The following is a 9,502-nucleotide window of genomic DNA, read 5'->3' as shown; positions in this document are numbered from 1 at the left end:
AATTGTTATTGTTATTATTATTGTTGTTGTTGTTGCTTTGTTATTTATAATTTATACAATTAACCTCTCTGTGGTTCGACCCCGGTCTTGCCGGGTTATTTATTACTTCGACACTCCTGCACTTGGGAAAAGACATCAAGCTTTTGGTCGTGTCAAGTTTTTGGCGCCGTTGCCGGGGAGGTAAATTCTTGTATAAATTATAATATTTAATTTATTTTCTCTTTTCACTTTTCATTTTATCTATTTTTGTTTCCTTTGTTTTGTTTTGTTTCTTTTTCTTCTATTTTCTTTTCTTGCTTTTATTCTCTTCTTACACGTGCATGAGAGTTTGGTCACGTACATTAAGTGGTAGACTTTGTAGGGTATCCTCATCATTTTCAGAAAATATGGCCGAAGAAGATAATCAATCACTTCATAATGAGAATAATGAGAATAACCGTATGAGAACACTTAGAGACCACATGAATCCCACAAGAACAAGTGCACCCTCATGCATAGTTTTCCCTCCTGATGCATCTCATTTTAATTTTAAGCCAGGCATTATTCAACTTTTACCATCTTTTCATGGCTTAGACTTAGAAAATCCATACTTGCATTTAAGGGAATTTGAGGAGGTCTGTAATACCTATAATGACTCAAATTGTAGCATGAACACCATTCGATTAAAGCTTTTTCCTTTTTCATTAAAAGATAAAGCTAAAAACATGGCTACAAAATTTGAGACCAGGATCCATTCGTGCTTGGGATGATATGCAACAACAATTTTTAAAGAAGTTTTTTTCATCTCACAGAACAAACTCTTTCAAAAGACAAATCATCACTTTCACTCAAAAGCCAGGAGAAACATTTTACCAATGTTGGGATAGGTATCGAGATTTGCTTAATACTTGCCCTCATCATGGTTTTGAAACATGGAGATTGGTTTCACATTTTTATGAGGGTTTAACACCTAGAGATAGGCAAATGGTTGAATTGATGTGCAATGGAACTTTTGAAGATAAAGACCCTAATGAAGCAATGGAGTATCTAGACTTGCTAGCTGAAAATGCTCAAAATTGGGACACCACAGGTACTTATGAGGCACCAAGTAAAACTCAACCTCATACATCTAGTGGAGGTATGCACAACCTTAGGGAAGATCATGACCTCCAAGCCAAGTTTGCATCTTTAGCTAGAAAAGTCGAGGCACTAGAATTAAAAAAGAGTGGTCAATTAAAATCTGTTCGAGACATTGTGTGTCAAATCTGTGAAACAAATGAGCATTCAATAAATGATTGTCCAACTTTGCCTTCTTTTAAGGAATGCCTCCATGAACAAGCCCATGCTTTAAACAGTTTCCAAAGACCCAACCATAACCCATACTCTCAAACGTATAACCCTGGTTGGAGAAATCACCCAAATTTTAGTTGGAAGAGTGATAGCAACAATGCACAAACTTCACATCCACCGTTTCAAGCACACCATAATTTTCAAAATTCTCATGGATATGCACCTCCTTATGCTCCACCTCCTAGAAGAAATTTTGAGGAAACATTGCATGCATTCATTGAAAAGCAGGAGACAATCAACACTCAACTTGCTCAAAGCATGACAGATTTTAAAGATGCTCTTGCAAAATTAACATCTGCTCTCAGTTTCCAAGAGAAAGGTAAGTTTCCATCTCAACCACAACAAAATCCAAAGGGGCAATACAATGCAAATGCAAGTAGTTCTGGAAGCCAACACATGGATCAAGTCAAATCAGTCATCACTCTTCGTAGTGGTAAGGTTATTGAAAAACCTATTCTTGAACCTTGTGAGAAAGATGATGAGTCTATCTCTGAGGGTAAGGAAGGGGTTGAACCTGAACATTGCAAAGAAAAGACTGATTCCTCGCCAGCACTTCCATTTCCTCATGCCATGACCAAACAAAGGAAAGTCAATCACAACTCTGAAATCTTTGAAATTTTCAAACAGGTAAGGATCAATATACCTTTGTTGGATGCTATTAAACAGGTTCCTTCCTATGCTAAATTTTTGAAAGATCTGTGCACTGTGAAGAGAAAATTGAATGTGAAAAAGAAAGCATTTTTAGCCGAACAAGTAAGTGCCATTCTTCAGAACAATAATGCTTTGAAATATAAAGACCCTGGTTGTCCTACAATTTCTTGCTTTATTGGAGAACATAAAATTGAAAGAGCCTTACTTGATCTTGGAGCTAGTGTGAATTTACTTCCATATTCAGTTTTTCAAAGTCTCAATCTAGGTGAGTTAAAAAACCAACTTCTGTAACTCTTTTACTCGCCGATAGATCTGTAAAAGTGCCTAGAGGAATAATTGAAGATGTGTTAGTACAAGTCGATAAATTCATTTATCCTGTGGATTTTATTGTCTTGGACACACAACCTGTTGAAGCATGTAATTCATTTCCTATTATTTTAGGACGTCCATTTCTTGCAACTTCTAATGCATTGATTAATTGTAGGAATGGACTCATGAAGTTATCTTTTGGAAACATGACATTAGAGATGAATATTTTCAACGTTTGCAAGCAGCCTGGAGATGATAATGATTTACAAGAAGTAGATCATATTGAAGAATTAGTTCATGATCAACTTGAATCTACTTTGAGTAAAATTGAGTTGGATGAATATGAAGATTTGCAAATGATTTATTCTCAGGAAGAAATCACGGATGAAAAAGGCACCGAAAATATTGATGCCGATCTTTTGTCAAGAGTGACAACAGATTTGATATCTGACATCACACCAATCGATGATTACTTTCCTGAAGAATCCTTACTTTCTCTCAGTTCAATGCCTTGGTTTGCTAAAAATATCAATTTTCTTGCAACAGGAGATTTGCCAGCTCACTGGAGTACCGAAGACAAAGGAAAGTTTTTGAACGAAGTGAAGAACTTTTACTTAGATGACCCTTACTTATTCAAAAATTGTCCTGATCAAATATTTCAAAAATGCATTCCCGACAATGAGGTAAGTAATGTCATTAAACTTTGTCATTCTGAAGCATGTGGGAGTCAATTCTCATCAAGAGAGACGACTGCAAAAATCTTACAAAATGGATTTTATTGGCCCACCATGTTCAAGGACACACATGCATTCTGCAAAACTTGTGAAAATTGTCAAAAAGTTGATACTAGTCAAAAAGTTTTGCTTTATAATTCTCAACTCCATTTATTTCCTGAAAAACTAAGATCAAGATGGAGCGGTCCATTTATTTTGAAACATGTGTATCCTTATGGGGCCCTTGATATTGAGAATCCAAAGAATGACAATGTTTTGAAGGTAAATGAACATCGTTTAAAAGCTTACTTTGATGAGTTTCCTAGTGAAAAATGAATCCATTGGTTTGAATAATCTTATTGATAAAGGTTGATTATTTTGTTTTTCTCACATTTTTTTTGTTGCTTTTTAGTGTGACTTTTGTTTTGCTAGTCTCTCTTTCACCCCGGTCAAATGGCGGATAACGGTACTCCGTGACTTAAGTCGGTTCTTTCAGTTTCCCAAATAACTGATATCTGTATATGTTTGTATAATTCTTAACTCTTTTTCTTCCTTCTTTGAATCGCTTCTCTAATTCTCTTTTGCAAATGGACACCACTCTTGAAAAGTTGAAAAGGTATTTTCCCGCTTTGCCTCCACATGCGATTAATAAAATTTACCGTGCTAGGTGTGCAAGATTGAGGTTGTTAATGAATCATGGAATTCCTGAAGATATCCGCTGGCTAATTGAAGCAAAGGTCCGATTATCAGGTGAGTCCTCCAATTCTTTCATTTCACACATGCCTGGAACAGGTAAAAGCACTTTTGCAAAGAAACGTCGTGCAAAACGACTGAAAGTCTGTCACAGATGTGCCAGATGGACTTGTAATGCGACATGTCGTTCTTTAGGAATGGTATCTGTAAACCGTGAAGATAAGATACAATTCATTAAGGATGGCCTGAGTAAGGGGTCTTTAGATAATCTTTTGTTGACCCTTGAGACGCATCCTAGTGGAGATGTACATCGTGTAATTCATGATTTATGGCCACAATTCCATAAAGAACATGATCGACTTAGTCTTGGGAATCTGACTAAAAAAAACCCTGTTTGCCAGTTTTTAAGAAAACTGGATGGGAAGCCTATCCCCGACCCATAGAGGGCGTTTAAGCCGTTCTTGGACGTAAAACCAAGGGAAGATGTGAGCCACAATCACAACTACCTGTACATACATGCTTTTTTCAAAATAAATAATTAATAAAGAGAGAGAGAGAGTTTGTGAGACTACAGCTGGCTACATATAGGTGGTATGATTGCATTTTCACTTTTTCATCTATAAATTCTTCTCTTCCTTCCCTTCATTTCTACTCATCCCATATATTCATCAAATATAGAAGTGTGTAGAAATGGCAGGTTCCTCAAGTCATCATATAAGAAATATTTGTGTTTTCGGTGGATCCAGTTCTGGGAAAGAAAAAGAGTTTTTAGAATCAGCAAATCATCTTGGCCGGGTACTAGCTGAGAGAAAGATTCATTTAGTGTATGGGGGAGGTAGCCTTGGGTTAATGGGAGGTGTGTCAATGGCTGCATTTTTAGGAGGCAGTCAAGTTTTGGGGGTTGTCCCCAAAGCTTTAGCAAATGGGGACATCATTGGAAAAACAATTGGAGAAGAACTACAGGTCCCAACAATGTCTGACCGACTGAATACCATGTTTAACCATGCTGATGCCTTCATTGCCTTACCAGGTGGTCTGGGCACATTGGAAGAGATCTTTCATATTTCATCTTGGGCCCAACTGCACATTCACCATAAACCCATAGGTTTGTTAAATGTTAATGGTTTTTATGATAAGTTGCTGTCTTTCCTTGATCAAGCTGTGGAACAGGAATTTCTAACATCTTCGGCATGACGAATCATAATCTCTGCTGCTACTGCTGAACAATTGATTGACCAACTACAATCTTTCACCCCTGTCATTGATCCCTGCATGAGTCGTCTAGATTGGTCAACTAAGGAAAGCCGTAAAAAGCTTAGATTAGATTTGAGCCTTCATCTGTGAAACCTTGTGTCTTTTGGTTTTATTAATAGCATATTATTTTGTTTTGTTACTTCTTATGTTTGTTTAAGTGTGTTTCAGGTTTGTCATTGTTCGCTGTTTCAGGTGATGTCTTCTATACTCTATCTTTCTACCTTCGAACATTGAGGACAATGTCTCGTTTTGGTTGGGGGGAGAGGGTAGTAGTTTAAAAAAAAAAAAAAAAAAAAAAAAAATACTAACTTGCTAACTGTTTTTGCTATTATTAAAACCATTTGACAAAATTGTTATTAGGATGGCAGAGTATGGAATCAATTTTATTGACTCTAGAGACGCATCTTAGTAAGTTTCATTACCAAGGTCTATCATAATACTTCTTGAAATATTCAGGTTTACAAACTCTCACATTGTTATCACTTGATTCTGCTTTTATACTCATTTAACAAGTATTATTAAACCTTCATTTTCACACACACACTTTAACATATGATTGTGGGTTGCACATTGGATTATTACATTAATTATGTTCTTTTGTTGAAGGTAACAACTAAGGGAAAAGGATAGTATATAATTTTAAAAAAAAAAAAAAAAAAAAAAAAAAAAAAAAGATAGTATTGATGATAATAAAACGTGGATAAGTTTGGTTTCGTAGCCTCCATAACCTAAGCAATTAAGCCCGAAGGGGTGTTTTAACACCTAATACCCTAAAGTCAACTGACTTGGGAGCTATTGGCCCAAAGCTCGTTACATGGGTTAAGGAGAAAAGCTTAAGGGAATCAAACATTGCACTATCTACGTATCAGTATCTGCAACCCGAGTTGTTAAGCTCGTAGAGGTGTCTCAACACCTAATGCCCTAAGACCAACTGGTCTGGGAGTCATTAGCCTAAAACTCGTTACACGGGTTAAAGATACATTGTGTTTTAAGTTGTATGTGTATATAAATAAAAAAGAAAAAAAAGAAAAAAAAAAGAAGAAGAAGAAAAAAAAAATAATCCCAACCCAAGGAAGTTCACCTTAAACATTTGAACATAATATTGTTTTCTTCCAACAAAAGCCCCATCATCTATGTTTTCATTGAGCACACAAAAAGAAGGTTTATTAATATCTTGTTTACGAAGTATGAAGCAGGAATATAAATTTAATGAGAGTTTGTTTATCTGGATAGATTAATGGAAGTTGAATGATGAATGCCTTGCTTTGTGGAACTTGCAAATTGTTTCTCTATTTTAACGCTTTAGATTACTAGGGACTAGTAATAAGCTGGTTGGGGGGTGTGATTAGTACTTAAAAGTGCATGTTTATCAAGGTTTTATATCATCATTTTGCACTTGAAGTATCAATAACTCCTTAACTAAAGCATGTTTTATAATAACAAGTTTGATGTTATAAGATACCTTAATTTATGGTAAATGCTCATTTTAAATGCAGGACTATCACATAAATAAAAGGATTGATTGATGAGTTTAAGCATTGAAAGTTAAAGGACAAAGAGATGGCCAAACTTAGAAAAGAGATGTCGGTGCAGTCCAAACCGGAACATTGCTCGGTAATTGGATCATATCTGGAGCTCTAGATTTCGGATTTAGGTCCACTTTATATGGATGGAAAGGTAAGACAAAAGCCTACAACTTTCATGAGGAGCCCAAGATTTGAAAAGGTCGTTTTGAAGTCCAAATTGAAGGAACAACGAAGAAGTCCGAAGCTGTCCTGCAGCCCAAACACTATTTAGTGTTCAGCCCATATCTTGAGTTCTAGAAGTCCAAATGACCTCATCTTTTTTTTTGTTGGAAAGCTGAGACAATTTCCTAGAACATTCTTGAGGATTCTGGGCAAATTATGATGTTAGCAATGACGTCTTGATCAGACAAGAAGATAAGGATTGTTATCTAGTCAAGATGTGGCCACCCACTCATCAATTAGTCAACAAATCAATAGTTCCAAATTTTGGCCTATAAAAGGAGGCACTTACCATGTATTGAGGCATCTTGGTTTCCAGATCAAGATCATGCTCTTGCTTTCTCTCTTTGTATTGCTTATGTTTTTCTTTCATTAATATCAAGATTATGCACTTCATTTCCTTTCTTTTACTTAGTTAACTTCTTTCTCATTTATGTTCTTATCTTGTCTATTTATGTTTCTTTCTTTCATTATGTTTAGCTAAGTTAATTATGTCAAGGTGAAAAGGGTACACTAATGGTGTAAGAATAAGTATAATATAAACTTAACATGGACCTTAACGTTGGATACTAACATGTTTTATATTTGTTATCTTGTTCACTTTTAATACTTTGCTTGTTAAATGATTAATCTAGATTTATGTTGTATAACACTTGGTACAACAAATACTTGGTACTTTCATAGCCCATACTGTATGGTATAACCGACACCTGAGCTATGAAAGGGACTTGATTTGTTGTTAACATAAGTTATAATCATGAATGCCTGCCAACATTTACAAGTATTAGCTTTATTCGAATAAGATAACTAATGTAATCATGTTAACAATTTATAATCTGATTGGAACCTCCTTTATGTGTGGTTTCCAATTGAGTAATAAGAGTTTATATTATACTTGTTTGAAGTACCATTAGTGGATCCTCTAACCTTGACATTCGTTTTTATCATTGGTTAATCCTTACATTAATCTTCCAACTCAAAGTTCTCATTAATTTCTTCATCTTCTTCTATTACTACTACTACTACTACTATTGTTATTATCATTATTGTTATTGTTGTTATTTACATTCTGTAATATATCCCTTTGATCTTTTCATAAACTCAGTATATAGGCTGGAAACCTGTGACCCGGTCTTTTGGATCATTCTCAGGTGTAACAACGCCACGTACTGAGTATTGTAATTGTTATTGTTATTATTATTGTTGTTGTTGTTGCTTTGTTATTTATAATTTATACAATTAACCTCTCTGTGGTTCGACCCCGGTCTTGCCGGGTTATTTATTACTTCGACACTCCTGCACTTGGGAAAAGACATCAAGCTTTTGGTCGTGTCACTGCCCCTATGAAGTTGTTTGGTGTCTTTTCCAATTTCCAATCCATTCAAGAAACCCTCCAGTTGAAAGACTTCAGGTTCATTTGCCTTTTCAATAAAATGTCGTCTTTTTAGGTAGCGAGTCTCTCCATTCTGTTCTTAGAAGGCCGGGTATTAATAAAACAATGCTTACTGAATGGTTCGAATGCAACAAGAAAGATTCTAATGCACGAGAACTTTGCTATTCAGAATTTCCAAGCAAGTATGTATGGGGTGTTGGACAAAAATAATGGGTTGCAAGATCAAAGGGGTTTAGCCTTAGGCGTTTAACATATATACATCTTGCTGCTGGGAAACTTTATTTTTTATGATTGCTTTTAAACCATATTAAAGGGCCGACATGATTTGTTGATTTAAGAAAAGTTGATGGGATTGTTTATCCAACATTTCAACTTGCTTGCAAAGCATATGGGCTTTTAGGCGATGATAAAGAATGGTCTGAGGCTTTTTGTGAAGCCATCACAACTGCAACGTCTCCACAACTTAGACAACTTTTTGTCAGCATTGTTTTATTTTGTGAAATTGTTGATCCTTTGGTTTTATTCAATCACTTTTGGCATTCAATGCACGTTGACATCCTTTATAGGTTGAGAACATCTTTTAAAATGCCGAATTTGATTTTATCTGATGATCAGCTTAAAAATTATGTGTTATATGAGCTTGAACAACTTTTCAATGATGCTGCGACAACACTTCAAGATCATAAATTGCCAATGCCTAATGACCAATTGTTAATTGAAATTAGGAACAAGCTTCTAAGAGAAGAGCTTAATTATGATCTTGCTGACCTTAAGAGTCAACATTCATTAAATCTCCCCCTTCTTAACAATGGGCAGAAAATAATATATGTTTCAGTTGTTGCAGTTGTTCTTCAAAAGAAACAAAGTTTAATCTTTGTTCATGGTTATGAAGGAACTGGTAAAACTTTTTTATGGCATACAATCATCAATCGCATCAGATCTAAGGTGTTAGTTATCATTGTTGTGGCCTCATCTGGTATTGCATCTCTTTTATTGCCAGGCAGTCGTACAACCCATTCAAGATTCAAAATCCCACTTACTGTTGATGAATTATCAACATGTGCCATCAAGAAAAACACACATCTTTCTAGCCTTCTTGAAATAACTTCTCTCATAGTTCGGGATGAAGCACCAATGAATAACAGGTGTTGTTTTGAAGCCCTTGACCATTCAATGCGTGATGTCCTCTTAGGGTGTGACAATTGTAGTCGAGATCTTCAATTTGGCGGTAAAACAGTTTTACTTGGCGGTGATTTTCGCCAAATATTGCCAGTTATTCCTGGTGGAACAAAAGAAGAGATAATTAATGCTTCTCTAACCAGTCAGCTTTATGGCCTAAATTTACTATATTAACTCTTACAGAAAACATGTGTCTCTTTACTCATGGTCTGGTTGCTGAAGAAAGAACTGAAATC

The sequence above is a fragment of the Populus alba genome, chromosome 1 (assembly GCF_005239225.2).
Source record: "Populus alba chromosome 1, ASM523922v2, whole genome shotgun sequence".
In the NCBI taxonomy this organism is placed as follows: domain Eukaryota; kingdom Viridiplantae; phylum Streptophyta; class Magnoliopsida; order Malpighiales; family Salicaceae; genus Populus; species Populus alba.
The sequence above is the reverse complement of the archived record's forward strand: the minus strand, read 5'-3'. Positions refer to the sequence as shown.